Raw genomic sequence first — 16,112 nt, forward strand, 5'->3', positions numbered from 1 at the left:
AGATCTATTAACCTCCAAGGGCAAAATAAGAGGCTTTACAGTGTCAAAGATGGAGCAGGGTGGAATGGGCAGGGGCATGGAGAGGGGATGGCTTGGTTGGACACAGCTGGATGCAAACTCTTCCTCCAATTACTTGTGTAGCTTACTTTACCTTTCTGAGGTTGAGTTTCCAAACCTAAAAAATAGAATGATAAGGTGACTTTCATCACAAAGCATTATGAAGAAACAATAGGTTACTGATTACTACAACACATGATGAAAAATACATTCCATGCTATACTTCAATTCAAAGACCCTCATTTATCCCATCTTAATTCTCCAATATTGGGGTGTGATTCATAATCATATTGGCCAGGCAGCAGTCCTGAGGTAGTTTTATTGCCTGTACTTGCAAAATTAGTGTCAGTGGTTAGAAAGAAAATTCCAAAGACTACTGACTAGTGAAGTGTCCTTTTAAGAAGGGCTACCTCTTCAACCCACAGAGCACAGAGGATAACCTCATACAGAAAAACACAGACGGTGATGTTGCTGAACCATGGTGATTCACAAGGGCTAGACTTTAAATGTGGACAAGTTTTAGGGATGCCAAAACCAATTTATTTTTCTTTTTTTTGATGTGTAAAAGAGAGATGAATGATAAAAACATAACTCTAAAAGAGTACTTTCAATTAACTACAAAATTGAAAAAAATTCTAAGTGATAAACACTGATAAAATACGGGAATTATTTATTATGCCCAACTAACTTACACAGAAATCAAGGCTGAGAGAACACTTGCAGCAAATAGCAAGACTAAGAAGTGAAGGAAATATTCTCAGGCCAATGGCAGATGCCTGTTTGGTATGACTAGCATCTATTAACTATCCCCCAAATCCTTCACAGGAGTCCAAGAGGTGCAGCCTTTGGCCCACCAAAGATATTACGCTTCAGTTTTGCCCACTGAGCACGTGTGTGCACACAAAATTCAAAAAATAGGAGTTGGGATGGGCAGAGTCAAGATGGCGGACTAGGAGGACACAGAATTCCCGTCTCCTCACAACTAGGGCACCTACCAGGCACCGGTGGGGGACCACAGACACCTAAGGGGACAGGAGGAACACCGAGCGACTGGGTAGGACATGGGGCATGGGGGGAGTGAAGAGGGAAGAGACGTGGAGGTGAGACAGGACTGGCGCCCCTGAGGGGCGGCTGGGGGAAGGGAAGGGATCCCACGCCTGAAGGGGGAAATTGGGGAACCACATGGAGGGCAGAGGCTCAAAAGGGAGTGTGGCCACGTTTCCCCTGCCCACTTGGGCCCTCGAAGCCTGCTGAGATCCAGGGCCTGATCCTCTGCCCACCAAGGCCCCCTCCAGCCGCGTGGGTCCTGAGGGAGTGAGAAGGAAGGAAGGGGGAACAAAAGTAAAGGCCGGACCTCCGGGACCGGCACCCCTGAGGGGCAGCTGGGAGAGGGAAGGAATTCCTACACCCAGTGGGACCCACCCCCGCTAGGGGTCCAGCAGAGAAGGTGGAGACCCTGGGGGAGATGATGGGGGAGGGGTGCAAAGGACTGGAAGGGAATGCGGCCAGTGCTTTCCCTGTCCACTTAGGCACCACGCACTCCCGGGCCTAATCCTTTGCCCTAGGAGCCTCCCTCCTCCTGCACAGAGCCCAAGCCCCGCCCCTACACCCCCTCCCAGGGCCCCACCTCTACACTGGGAGACCCCCTCCCTCCAACTGCGCTGGGCCTGAACTCCACCCACGCACCCTCACTCAGGGCCCTACTGCCAAACTCCAGAACTCCACACTCCAGACGCCTTCCTCTCTACATGCTGCCTCTCCCCTTCTGCTCGGGTCCTAAGCAGAGGCCCTGCCCCACATTCAAACGTCACCCCACCACCCGCCTAGGTCCTACCTCACCCTAAACCCTGCCCCTGCCTAAGTTCCACTCCCCACCTAAACTCCGCTCCCGTAGCCAAGTCTTTTGTTTTTCTTTTTTCCTCTTTTAGATTGGGGTTCTGTTTTACCTTGTTGATTCATTGTTGTTTTTCCTAATAAATCTTTTATTTTTCTAATTTTATTTTATTCTTTATACTTTGTTATTGTTCTCTCCTTTTAGCTTGTTCCCACCCCACCCCCTTTTTTTTTCTGTTGTGGTTTTATTTTACCTTGCTGCAGTTGTTTCACTTATAGTTTTATTTTTCCTAATATATCTAATTTTATTTTGTTTTTTATCCTTTGCTATTGTACTGTTCATTTCTTTCTTTCTTTCTTTCTTTCTTTTTTTTTACTGCACCACAAAGCTTGAGAGATCTTGGTTCCCAGGCCAGAGGTCAGGCCCAAGCTCCTGTGGTAGGAGTTCCAAGTCCAAACCGCTGGACTAACACAGAACCTCAGACCCCAGGGAATATTTATAGGAGTTAGGCTTCCCGGAGGTCCTCATCTCAGCACCAAGACCCAGCTCTATCCAATTGCCTGCAAACTCCAGGGCTGGACGTCTCAGGCCAAACAACCAGTAAGAAAGGAATATAGCACCATCTACCAAAAAAAAGAAAAAAATGAAACAACAAAAAAATATGTTACAGATGAAGGAGAAAGGTAAAAACCTACAAGACCAAATAAATGTAGATGAAATAGGCAAGCTACCTGAAAAAGAATTCAGAGTGATGATAGTGAAGATGACCCAAAATCTCGGAAACAGAATGGAAAAAATACAAGAAACATTTAACAAGGATCTAGAAGAACTAAAGAGCAAACAAACAGTGATGAACAACACAGTTACTGAAATTAAAAATACTCTAGAAGGACTCAATAGCAGAATAACTGAGGCAGAAGAACGGATAAGTGAGCTGGAAGATAAAATGGTGGAAATAACTACTGCAGAGCAGAATAAAGAAAAAAGAATGAAAAGAATTGAGGACAGTCTCAGAGACCTCCGGGACAACATTAAACGCACCAACATTCAAATTATAGGGGTTCTAAAGAAGAAGAGAAAAAAAAAGGGTCTGAGAAAATATTTGAAGAAATTATAGTCGGAAACATACATAACATGGGAAAGGAAATAGTCAATCAAGTCCAGGAAGCACAGAGACTACTGTCCAGGAAGGATAGAGAGTACCATACAGGATAAACCCAAAGAGAAACAGGCCGAGACACATATTAATCAAACTATCAAAACTTAAATACACAGAAAAGATATTAAAAGCAGCGAGGGAAAAGCAACAAATAACATAAAAGGGAATCCCCATAAGGTTAACAGCTGATCGTTCAGCAGAAACTTTGCAAGCCAGAAGGGACTGGCAGGACATATTTAAAGTGATGAAAGGGAAAAACCTACACCCAGGATGACTCTACCGAGCAAGGATCTCATTCAGATTTGATGGAGAAATTAAAAGCTTTACAGACAAGCAAAAGCTGAGAGAATTCAGCACCACCAAACGAGATTTACATCAAATGTTAAAGGAACTTCTCTAGGCAGGAAACACAGGAGAAGGAAAAGACCTACAATAACAAACCCAAAACAATTAAGAAAATGGGAATAGGAGCATACATATCAATAACTACCTTAAATGTAAATGGATTAAATGCTCCAACCAAAAGACATAGACTGGCTGAATGGATACAAAAACAAGACCCATACATATGCTGTCTATAAGAGACCCACTTCAGACCTAAGGACACATACAGACTGAAAGTAAGGGGATGGAAAAAGATATTCCATGCAAATGGAAACCAAAAGAAAGCTGGAGTAGCAATTCTCATATCAGACAAAATAGACTTTAAAATAAAGAATATTAGAAGAGACAAAGAAGGACACTACATAATGATCAAGGGATCATTCAAGAAGAAGATATAACAATTGTAAATATTTATGTACCCAACATAGGAGCACCTCAATACATAAGGCAAATTCTAACAGGCATAAAGAGGAAATCAACAGTAACACAATAAGAGTAGGGGACTCTAACACCCCACTTTCGCCAATGGACAGATCATCCAAAATGAAAATAAATAAGGAAACACAAGCTTTAAATGATACATTAAACAAGATGGACGTAATTGATATTTATACGACATTCCTCCAAAGAACAACAGAATACACTTTCTTCTCAAGTGCTCATGGAACATGCTCCAGGATAGACCATATCTTGGGTCACAAATCAAGCCTTGGTAAATTTAAGAAAATTGAAATCATTTCAAGCATCTTTTCCAGCCACAATGCTATGAGACTAGATTTCAATTACAGCAAAAAAAAAAAAAAAAAAAAAACTGTAAAAAACACAAACACATGGAGGCTAAACAATACACTACTAAATAACCAAGAGATCACTGAAGAAATCAAAGAGGAAGTCAAAAAATACCTAGAAACAAATGACAATGAAAACACAAAGACCCAAAACCTATGGGATGGAGCAAAAGCAGTTCTAAGAGGGAAGTTTATAGCTATACAATCCTACCTTAAGAAACAAGAAACATCTCAAATAAACAACTTAACCTTACACCTAAAGCAATTAGAGAAAGAAAAACAAAAAAACCCCCAAAGTTAGCAAAAGGAAAGAAATCATAAAAATCAGATCAGAAATAAATGAAAAAGAAAAGAAGGACACAATAGCAAAGATCAATAAAACTAAAAGCTGGTTCTTTGAGAAGATTAACAAAATTTATAAACCATCAGGTGGACTCATTAAGAAAAAGAGGGAGAGGACTCAAATCAATAAAATTAGAAATAAAAAAGGAGAAGTTACAATGGACACTGCAGAAATACAAAGCATCCTAAGAGACTACTACAAGCAACTCTATGCCAATAAAATGGACAACCTGGAAGAAATGGGCAAATTCTTAGAAAGGTATAACCTTCCAAGGCTGAACTAGGAAGAAATAAAAAATATGAACAGACCAATCACAAGGAATGAAATTAAAACTGTGTTTAAAAATCTTCCAACAAGCAAAAGCCCAGGACCAGATGGCTTCACAGGTGAATTCTAGCAAACATTCAGAGAAGAGCTAACACCTATCCTTCTCAAACCCTTACAAAATATAGAAGAGGAAGGAACACTCCCAAACTCATTCTACAAGGCCACCATCAACCTGATACCAAAAGGAGACAAAGATGTCACAAAAAAAGAAAACTACAGGCCAATATCACTGATGAACATAGATGCAAAAATCCTCAACAAGGGCTTCCCTGGTGGCGCAGTGGTCGAGAGTCTGCCTGCCGATGCAGGGGACATGGGTTCGTGCCCCCGTCTGGTAAGATCCCACATGCCGCGGAGCAGCTGGGCCTGTGAGCCATGGCCACTGAGCCTGTGCGTCCGGAGCCTGTGCTCCGCAACGGGAGAGGCCACAACAGTGAGAGGCCCATGTACCATCAAAAAAAAAAAAAAAATCCTCAAAAAAATATTAGCAAACAGAATCCAATAGCACACTAAAAGGATCATACACTATGCTCAAGTGGAGTTTATCCCAGGAATGCAAGGATTCTTCAATATACGCAAATCATTCAATGTGATACACCATATTAACAAATTGAAGGATAAAAACCATGTGACCATCTCAATAGATGCAGAAAAAGCTTTTGATAAATTCAACACCCATTTATGATAAAAACTCTCCAGAAAGTGGGCACAGAGGGAACGTTCCTCAACATAATAAAGGCCATATATGACAAACCCACAGCCAACATCATTCTCAATGGTGAAAAACCGAAACCATTTCTACTAAGATCAGGAAAAAGACAAGGTTGCCCACTCTCACCACTCTTACTCAACATAGTTTTGGAAGTTTTAGCCACAGCAATTAGAGAAGAAAAAGAAATAAAAGGAATCCAAATCGGAAAAGAAGCAGTAAAGCTGTCACTGTTTGCAGATGACATGATACTATACATAGAGAATCCTAACGATGCTACCAGAAAACTACTAGAGCTAATCAATGAATTTGGTAAAGTAGCAGGATACAAAATTAATGCACAGAAATCTCTTGCATTCCTATACACTAATGATGAAAAATCTGAGAGAAATCACAGCAAGATCCTTTTTGACCCACCTCCTACAGAAATGGAAATGAAAACAAAAATAAACAAACGGGACCTAATGAAACGTAAAAGCTTTTGCACAGCAAGGGAAACCATAAATAATACGAAAAGACAACACTCAGAATGAGAGAAAGAATGGGATAAGGAGGGTGGTAGGGAGACGCAAGATGGAGGGGATATGGAGATATATGTATGCATATAGCTGATTTACTTTATTAAACAGCAGAAACTAACACAACATTGTAAAGCAATTATACTCCAATAAAGATGTTAAAAAAAAATAGGAGTTGGTTGAAAAATACAAAAAAATCCCTAGATGTTGCAGAGCATTACAAAAGATTGGAGTTATTTTAAAGCAGGTCTATTGTGGCCTAACTGATAAACCAAGAATGACAAAGATTTAATGTGTGCAATTTTATGAGTTTGGACACATGCTCACACTTGTGAGATCTTTACCACAACCAAAGCAATAGACATACACATCACCTCTCAAAGTTTCCTTATGTCCTTTTGTTTGTTTGTGATAAGAACACTTAACACCCTCTTTTTTAAATTAATTTATTTATTTTTGGCTGAGTTGGGTCTTCGTTGCTGCGCGCGGGCTTTCTCTAGTTGCCGTGAGCAGGGGCTGCTCTTCGTTGCAGTGCGCGGGCTTCTCATTGCGGTGGCTTCTCTTGTTGCGGAGCACGGGCTGTAGGCCTGTGGGCTTCAATAGTTGTGGCACATGGGCTCAGTAGTTGTGGCTCGTGGGATCTAGAGCACAGGCTCAGTAGTTGTGGCGCACGGGCTTAGTTGCTCCGTGGCATGTAGGATCTTCCCGGACCAGGGCTCGAACCCATGTGCCCTGTATTGGCAGGCGGATTCTTAACCACTGCGCCACCAGGGAAGTCCCACTTAACACACTCTTAACAAATTTTGAACGAGGGACTGAAATCAGGCATTGACTTCCAAGTACACTGTAGGTGACAAGGACAAATTTGAATGGGGAAGTTGTTGGTTCGGTGAGATGCTGACCTCCAGGAAATGATGCAATCCAGGAAGTTATATATTTCACATAAAGTCACAACCAGGAAGTGGTGCTTTAGTTCCAGTGAAAAGCACGGGAGACATTGTGGCTGAGGCTGCACAGGGAGCTTCCTGAGCAAATGGCTTGGGGTTGGATGCTGAGCTTTGCAGGAGAATTGATGGCGGGTTCATAAAGGAGAAGAAAGGCAGGGAGGGATGGACCACCCCTTGGGGAGGAGGCAGGCCCTGAGGGGGGCGCCCCATCACAAGCATATTCTTGAAATGACACAGGATCAGGAAACAGGCTTCTTCCAGTATCCATAGTTGACCCCTTTCATCATGAAGGAAGAACAGCTGAAAAGAATAGATGTTTTGAATACTACCGTGAAGCAGAAGAAAACAAAGACAATGTTTTAGTTAAATAAGGAAAGTAAAGAAAAAGAAAGGAAGTACAAACCTCAAAGCACCAGTAGCAAATGTCCACCAGGAACATGAGAAGTTATGGGAAAGATCTCAAAGAAGACAACAAATTCTGTCCCTTTCTGTTGTAAAGCATCAAATATGACTTCTAGCTTTAGGGTTCCAACCATGGCCAGAGAGTGTGGATCCCTCTGACCTCGGGACACAAAGGGAGTTTACGAATTCAGGAACCATATCAGTTCCAGAAACCCCTTCCAGTCACCTCCAAGATGCCAGGGCAGAATAATAATGGGACAGTAAAAAAAGGGTTCCCAGGATACAGCGAACATCACATTTTTAGATCAACGAGAAAGGAGGCAGAACATTTTTCTCCTAAAGTTTTCCAAATGCCCCATACTCCAAAAAAAACTCTCAGCAGAAGTATGAAAGAGAAAAAAAGCTAACAATGAAAGAAAAGGTAAGATGAAGTTGGAAGGAGAGCTGACCACTTTAAGAAGTATGAAAAGGGTGACAAAAAGAAGAGAGGCATGAAAAATTAGGATCCCCTGATGGGAACTTTATCCAGAGCCTGAAGTGAGTGCAACGGCTTGGACCTCAGAGGGTCTGGTGGACTGGAAGAGATGCTTCCTCCTGAGAACCTCAGCAGCCCAGTTCTTTACAGGAAGATGAAACTTTAGTCCTCTTCTTGGCTTTCCTGGTAGAGAACTGATTCCTTAAAAATTGCCTTTAGGGACTTCCCTGGTGGCACAGTGGTTAAGAATCTGCCTGCCAACGCAGGGGACATGGGTTTGATCCCTGGTCTGGCAAGATCCTACATGTCGCAGAGCAACTAAGCCCGTGTACCACAACTACTGAGCCTGTGCTCTAGAGCCCACGACCCACAACTACTGAAGCCCACGCTCCTAGAGCCCATGCTCTGCAACAAGAGAAGCCACTGCAATGAGAAGCCCATGCACCACAATGAAGAGTAGCCCCTGCTGTGGAAGCGCAGAGTCCTACCCACTGGACCACCAGGGAATTCCCTCTCCTGAAATCATCAATGACTTTGTGTGCTCAGACCTACTCCACCACCTCAGCCTAGACTGGACCTTTCCAAAAAAAAGGATTCCTTTTAGGATCATTCATAGACAGCACCCCCCGCACATCCTGGTGTAAAGATCTTAAATTTTACTTTAATTGGTATCTGGTGAAAGAGAAATTCAAGTCAGCTCGGGAAGATTCCAGGGGGTCAAAAGAACTTAGAAATGGAGGAAACAATATGAAAAGTGCTAAAGGAAAATGAACTGTCTTGTAGTCATTTAAATACTATTAGTATTTGATAAGTGACTTTAGTAGATGATTGTGCTGAATCATTTCCCAAGTAATACAGTAGTACAGGTCAGTACTATATTTCTCTGAATCTGGGTTGGTTCTTCTTTTTTTTTTTAAACTCACAAGGTCCGTAGTGTCCTTTTATACCCAATCATTTCTTGGTGTTTCTGATGACATTGGTGCAGGGATGAAGGAAAACGTTGTCTGGAATTAAATGACCTCCTAACAACAACAACAGGTTCAGTAAAAACATTCAAATAATTTGGAAGTGTACAAAGTGAAGTCCCTATCACTCGCTCACAATCGGGGATTTGGAGTAAATATCTTTTTTTTTTTTTTTTTTTTTTTGTGGTACGCGGGCCTATCACTGCTGTGGCCTCTCCCGTTGCGGAACACAGGCTCCGGATGCGCAGGCTCAGCGGCCATGGCTCACGGGGCCAGCTGCTCCGCGGCATGTGGGATCTTCCCGGACCAGGGCACGAACCCCTGGAGTAAATATCTTTAATTGTTTAATTATCCTTCTAGACCTTTTATTATCTATCTGTCAGATTGATACATGACTACTGACATCTATTGGAATGTCCTCAGCCTGTGCTAACTGCCCTGCAGACTCCTTTTAAATTTTTTTCACAAGACAATACATTGTGGACATGTGTTAAGGTTGCCGTATGAAGATTTACTTCATTCTTTATCATGGTTACACTGTTTCCCTCAGTGTAGATTTATAACAATACATATATATATTTTATTGAAGTATAGTTGATTTACAATGTTGTGTTAGTTTTAGGTATACAGCAAAGTGCTTCAGATACGTATATATATATATTCTTTTTCAGATTCTTTTCACTTGTAGGTTATTATAAAATACTGAGTATAGTTCCCTGTGCTATACAGTAGGTCCTTGTTGGTTACCTGTTTTATGAGTAGTAGTGTGTATTCGTTAATCCCAAACTCCTAAGTTATCCCCCCCCCGATAATAATATTAACTAACTCACTTCGGAACATTCAGGCTTCTCAATTTTTTTTTTTTTTTTACAATTTCAAAAGAGTATATTTGTATCATGCTAAGAGCACAGACTAGAAACAGGCTGCCTGGGCGCAATCCTGTTTCTGTAGCTTTCCCCTCTGTGTCCAGTCTCCGTAACTGTAAAACGGGGAGAATTAGCCCCACCTCATAGGACTGTGAGGCTTAGATGAGTTTATATTGTAGAGCTCTTTGCACTATGTCTCCACGTCACACATTCTTGCTATAGTTATTCCATATGTCTTTGCAACTTGTGCTAGAATTTCTGTAAGATCGCTTTCTAGAGTGAGAATTTGTGAGATTAGACTGACCATTTAAACTGGAGCTTAGAATACCTGCCAAAATTTCAAATACGTGTGCTCTTTGACCCAGCAATGCCAGTTCTGGAAATTTATCCTACAGATAGACTAGCAGGCTTGCAAAATGACACGTCTGCAAGGTTATTCATTGCGGTATTGTTTGTAACAGCAATAGACTGGAAACTAATAGGAGACCAGTTAAATAATTTATGGCTCAACCACACAATGGATTACTATATAGCCACTTTAAAAAAAAAAAAGGAGAGGCTCTTTTTGCACCAATACAGAATGATATCCAAGATGTATTTTTAAGTGAAAATAAGAATGTAATAGCTAACACTTGTATCCCATATTTCATCAATTCTAAGATGTGCATTTTTTCACTTTGTGACGTACTTGAAATGAGGATGTGTTATAGTCAAAGGCATGTCATAATTTAATTGGATGTTTTTTTTCTTTCCTAGTCCATAAAATAATGATGTGTCTTACATACGTGGCATTTTGGACCTGAGGAAATACAGCCATGCTTACCCAGTATGAGGCACTGTCCATTTCAATCTCACAACGACCCTGTGAGGGTAAGTACTATTATTTTCTACATTTCACATGTAAGGAAGTAAGATTTGATCTTGGGCAGTCTCACTCCAGAGCTCACGCACTTGGAATTCTGATACCACACCTCCTTATGATGACAGCACCACATGTCACATATAGGTGGCTCACTGTGTGCCAGGCCCTGTCCTAAGGGCTTCATACATATATTTGCTCATCTGATCCTCAAATAACCATATGAGACAACCTTATTATACAGGTGAGGAAATCGAGGCACTAAGAGGTTATGAAACTTGCTTAAAGTCACAGCTAATTTGTGGAAGAACTGGGGTTTAAACATGGGCAATCTGGCTTCAGAGATCATGCTCTTAATGCTACCTTTTGTGTAAAGAAGGGGGGTAGTTAGGATATATTCCTTTTTGAAAAATATCTTAGAAGTAATTTAAAAAGTGATGCAAGTGTATCATCAGTAGGGTAGCACATAGGAACTGAGTAATTGGAGGATGCAAAAGTTTTTATTGCACACCTTTTAAAATATTTATTTATTTATGGCTGTGTTGGGTCTTCGTTTCTTTTTTTTTTTTTTTTTTTTTTTGTATTTTTTACAGATCTTTTCCTGTAATTGATATCTAGTCTCATAGCGTTGTGGTCAGAAAAGATACTTGATACAATTTCAATTTTCTTAAATTTACCAAGGCTTGATTTGTGACCCAAGATATGATCTATCCTGGAGCATGTTCCATGAGCACTTGAGAAAAATGTGTATTCTGTTGTTTTTGGATGGAGTGTCCTATAAATATCAATTAAGTCCATCTTGTTTAATGTATCATTTAAAGCTTGTGTTTCCTTATTTATTTTCATTTTGGATAATCTCTCCATTGGTGAAAGTGTGGTGTTAAAGTACCCTACTATGAATATGTTACAGTCGATTTCCCCTTTTATGGCTGCTAGTATTTGCCTTATGTATTGAGCTGCTACTATGTTGGGTGCATGAATATTTACAATTGTTATATCTTCTTGGATCGATCGCTTGATCATTGTGTAGTGTCCTTCTTTGTCTCTTGTAATAGTCTTTATTTTAAAGTCTATTTTGTCTGATATGAGAATTGCTACTCCAGCTTTCTTTTGGTTTCCATTTGCATGGAATATCTTTTTCCATCCCCTTACTTTCAGTCTGTATGTGTCTCTAGGTCTGAAGTGGGTCTCTTGTAGACAGCATATATATGGGTCTTGTTTTTGAATCCATTCAGCCAATCTGTGTCTTTTGGTGGGAGCATATAGTCCATTTACATTTAAGGTAATGATCGATATGTATGTTCCTATTCCCATTTTCTTAATTGTTTTTGGGTTCGTTATTGTAGGTCTTTTCCTTCTCTTATGTTTCTTGCCTAGAGAAGTTCCTTTAGCATTTGTTGTAAAGCTGGTTTGGTGGTGCTGAACTCTCTCAGCTTTTGCTTGTCTGTAAAGGTTTTACTTTCTCCATCAAATCTGAATGAGATCCTTGCTGGGTAGAGTAATCTTGGATGCAGGTTTTTCTCCTTCATCACTTTAAATACGTCCTGCCACTCCCTTCTGGCTTGCAGAGTTTCTGCTGAAAGATCAGCTGTTAACCTTATGGGGATTCCCTTGTGTGTTATTTGTTGTTTTTCCCTTGCTGCTTTTAATATGCTTTCTTTGTATTTAATTTTTGACAGTTTGATTAATATGTGTCTTGGCGTATTTCTCCTTGGCTTTATCCTGTATGGGACTCTCTGTGCTTCCTGCACTTGATTAACTATTTCCTTTCCCACATTAGGGACGTTTTCAACTATAATCTCTTCAAATATTTTCTCAGTCCCTTTCTTTTCCTCTTCTTCTTCTGGAACCCCTATAAATCAAATGTTGGTGCATTTAATGTTGTCCCAGAGGTCTTGAGACTGTCCTCAGTTCTTTTTATTCTTTTTTCTTTATTCTGCTCTGCAGTAGTTATTTCCACTATTTTATCTTCCAGGTCACTTATCTGTTCTTCTGCCTCAGTTATTCTGCTATTGATCCCATCTAGAGTATTTTTAATTTCATTTATTGTGTTGTTCATCATTGCTTGTTTCATCTTTAGTTCTTCTATATCCTTATTATATGTTTCTTACATTTTGTCTATTCTATTTCCAAGATTTTGGATCATCTTTACTATCATTACTCTGAATTCTTTTTCAGGTAGACTGCCTATTTCCTCTTCATTTGTTAGGTCTGGTGGGTTTTTGCCTTGCTCCTTCATCTGCTGTGTGTTTCTCTGTCTTCTCATTTTGCTTATCTTACTGTGTTTGAGGTCTCCTTTTTGCAGGCTGCAGGTTCGTAGTTCCTGTTGTTTTTGGTGTCTGTCCCCAGTGGCTAAGGTTGGTTCAGCGGGTTGTGTAGGCTTCCTGGTGGAGGGGACTAGTGCCTGTGTTCTGGTGGATGAGGCTGGATCTTGTCTTTCTGGTGGGCAGGTCCACGTCTGGTGGTGTGTTTTGGGGTGTCTGTGGACTTATTATGATTTTAGGCAGCCTCTCTGCTAATGGGTGGGGTTGTGTTCCTGTTTTGCTAGTTGTTTGGCATAGGGTGTCCTTCACTGTAGCTTGCCGGTCGTTGAGTGAAGCTGGGTGCTGGCGTTGAGATGGAGATCTCTGGGAGATTTTTGCCGTTTGATATTATGTGGAGCTGGGAGGTCTCTTGTGGACCTGTATGCTGATGTTGGCTCTCCCACCTCAGAGGCACAGCAGTGACTCCTGGCTGCAGCACCAAGAGCCTTTCATCCACCCGGCTCAGAATAAAAGGGAGAAAAAGTAGAGAGAAAGAATTAGTAGAAGTAGGAAGAAAGAAAGAAAGGAAGGAAGGAAGGAAGAAGATAAAGTAAAATAAAATAAATATAATAAAGTTATTAAATTAAAAAATAATTATTAAGAAAAAAATTAAAAAACAAAACAAAAAAAATGGACGGATAGAACCTTAGGACAAATGGTGGAAGCAAAGCTATACAGACAAAATCTCATACAGAAGCATACACATACACACTCAGAAAAAGAGGAAAAGGGGAAGAAGTCATAAATCTTGCTCTCAAAGTCCACCTCCTCAATTTGGGATGATTCGTTGTCTATTCAGGTATTCCATAGATGCAGGGTACATCAAGTTGATTGTGGAGCTTTAATCTGCTGCTTCTGAGGCTGCTGGGAGAGATTTCCCTTTCTCTTCTTTGTTCTCACAGATCCCAGGGCCTCAGCTTTGGATTTGGCCCCGCCTCTGCTTGTAGGTCGCTGGAGGGCGTCTGTTCTTAGCTGGGACAGGATGGGGTTAAAGGAGCCGCTGATTCGGGGACTCTGGCTCACTCAGGCCAGTGGGGGAGGGAGGGGTACGGAGTGCAGGGCGAGCCTGCGGTGGCAGAGGCCTGAGTGACGTTGCACCAGCCTGAGGCTCGCCGTGCATTGTCCCGGGGAAGTTGTCCCTAGATCCTGGTAACCTGGCAGTGGCGGGCTGCACAGGCTCCCCGTAGGGGAGGTATGGATAGTGACCTGTGCTCGCACACAGGCTTCTTGGTGGCGGCAGCAGCAGCCTTAGCGTCTCCTGCCCGTCTCTGGGGTCCGCGCTTCTAGCCGCGGCTCACGCCAGTCTCGAGCTCCTTTAAGCAGCGCTCTTGCGTATTCGTTTCTGTGCGAGGGCTTTCTCTAGTTGCGGCAAGCGGGGGCCACTCTCAATCGCGGTGCGCGGGCCTCTCACTGTCATGGCCTCTCTTGTTGCAGAGCACAGGCTCCAGACGCGCAGGCTCAGTAGTTGTGGCTCACGGGCCTAGTTGCTCCGCGGCATGTGGGATCTTCCCAGACCAGGGCTCAAACCTGTGTCCCCTGCATTGGCAGGCAGATTCTGAACCACTGTGCCACCAGGGAAGCCCTTAAAAATTTTAATTTAATTTTATTTACTTATTTTTTTGAGGTATAGTTGATTTATAATGTGTTTGTTTCAGGTGTAAAACAAAGTGATTCAGTTATATATATATATATATATATATATATATATATATAGTGTTGGCCAAAATGTTCATACGGTTTTTTCTGTAAGATGGCTCTAGTAGCACTTAGTTGTCTTTAACTTCATTCGAAACAATTTTGTTAGATTGTATGTGACAGCTGTCATATCAGTGTGCATTTAAAAGAAGACATCAAAATTGGTGAATTTTTGTGTAGCCATTTTACTATTGAAGATGGAAGAAAAAAGCAACATTTTCAGCATATCATGCTTTATTATTTCAAGAAAGGTAAAAACACAACTGAAACGCAAAAGAAGATTTGTGCAGTGTATGCAGAAGGTGCTGTGACTGACCGAACATGTCAAAAGCGGTTTGCAAAGTTTTGTGCTGGAGATTTTGCACTGGATGATTCTCCACGGTCGGGTAGACCAGTTGAAGTTGACAGCGATCAAATCAAGACATTAACTGAGAACAACCAATGTTATACCAGGCGGGAGACAGCCGACATACTCAAAATATCCAAATCAAGCACTGAAAATCATTTGCAACAGCTTGGTTATGTGAATCAATTTGATGTTTGGTTTCCACAGAAGTTAAGCGAAAAAAACCTTGACCATATTTCTGCATGCGATTCTCTACTGAAATGTAATGAAAACGTTGTGTTTTAAAAACAAATTGTGACAGGTGATGAAAAGTGGGTACTGTACAACAATGTGGAATGGAAAACATCGTGGGGCAAGCAAAATGAAACACCACCAACTACACCAAAGGCCGGTCTTCATCCAAAGAAGGTGATGTTGTGTGTATGGTGAGATTGGAAGGGAGTCCTCTATTATGGGCTTCTTCCAGAAAACCAAATGATTAATTCCAACAAGTACTACTCCCAATTAGACCAACTGAAAGCAGCACTCGACGAAAACGTCCGGAATTAGTCAACAGAAAATGCAGAATCTTGCATCAGGATAACCCAGGACCGCATGTTTCTTTGATGACCAGGCAAAAACTGTTAGAGCTTGGCTGGGAAGTTCTGATTCATCTGCTGTATTCACCAGACATTGCACCTTTGGATTTCCATTTATTTAGGTCTTTACAAAATTCTCTTAATGGAAAAAATTTCAATTCCCTGGAAGACTGTAAAGGGCATCTGGAACAGTTCTTTGCTCAAAAAGATAAAAATTTGGGGGAAGATGGAATTATGAAGTTGCCTGAAAAATGGGAGAAGGTAGTGGAACAAAATGGTTGAATACATTCTTCAACAAAGTTCTTGGTGAAAATGAAAAATGTGTCTTTTATTTTTAGTTAAAAACTGAAGGTACTTTTTGGCCAGCCCAATATATATATTTTTCAGATTCTTTTCCATTATAGGTTATTACAAGATATTGAATACAGTTCCCTGTACTATACAGCAAGTCCTTGTTGTTCATCTATTTTATTATAGTAGTTTGTGTCTGTTAATCTCAAACTCCCAATTTATCCCTTCTCCTCTTTCCCCTTTGGTAACCATAAATTTGTTTTCTA

The 16,112-nt window shown here is 41.2% G+C and overlaps 1 long non-coding RNA gene across 1 annotated transcript in view; it reads left to right on the top strand.

Moving 5' to 3' along the window:
* LOC113629183 (uncharacterized) overlaps nt 1-16,112 on the top strand; it is a 66,659-nt gene that overhangs the window by 13,295 nt on the left and 37,252 nt on the right. The window contains exon 4 of the long non-coding RNA XR_003436421.1: nt 10,531-10,644. This is a non-coding gene — a long non-coding RNA (uncharacterized LOC113629183). The remainder of the gene's footprint in view (nt 1-10,530; nt 10,645-16,112) is intronic.

The sequence above is a fragment of the Aethalodelphis obliquidens genome, unplaced genomic scaffold (genome assembly GCF_003676395.1).
Source record: "Aethalodelphis obliquidens isolate GAN/ISIS:26980383/991018 unplaced genomic scaffold, ASM367639v1 scaffold26, whole genome shotgun sequence".
NCBI lineage: Eukaryota > Metazoa > Chordata > Mammalia > Artiodactyla > Delphinidae > Aethalodelphis > Aethalodelphis obliquidens.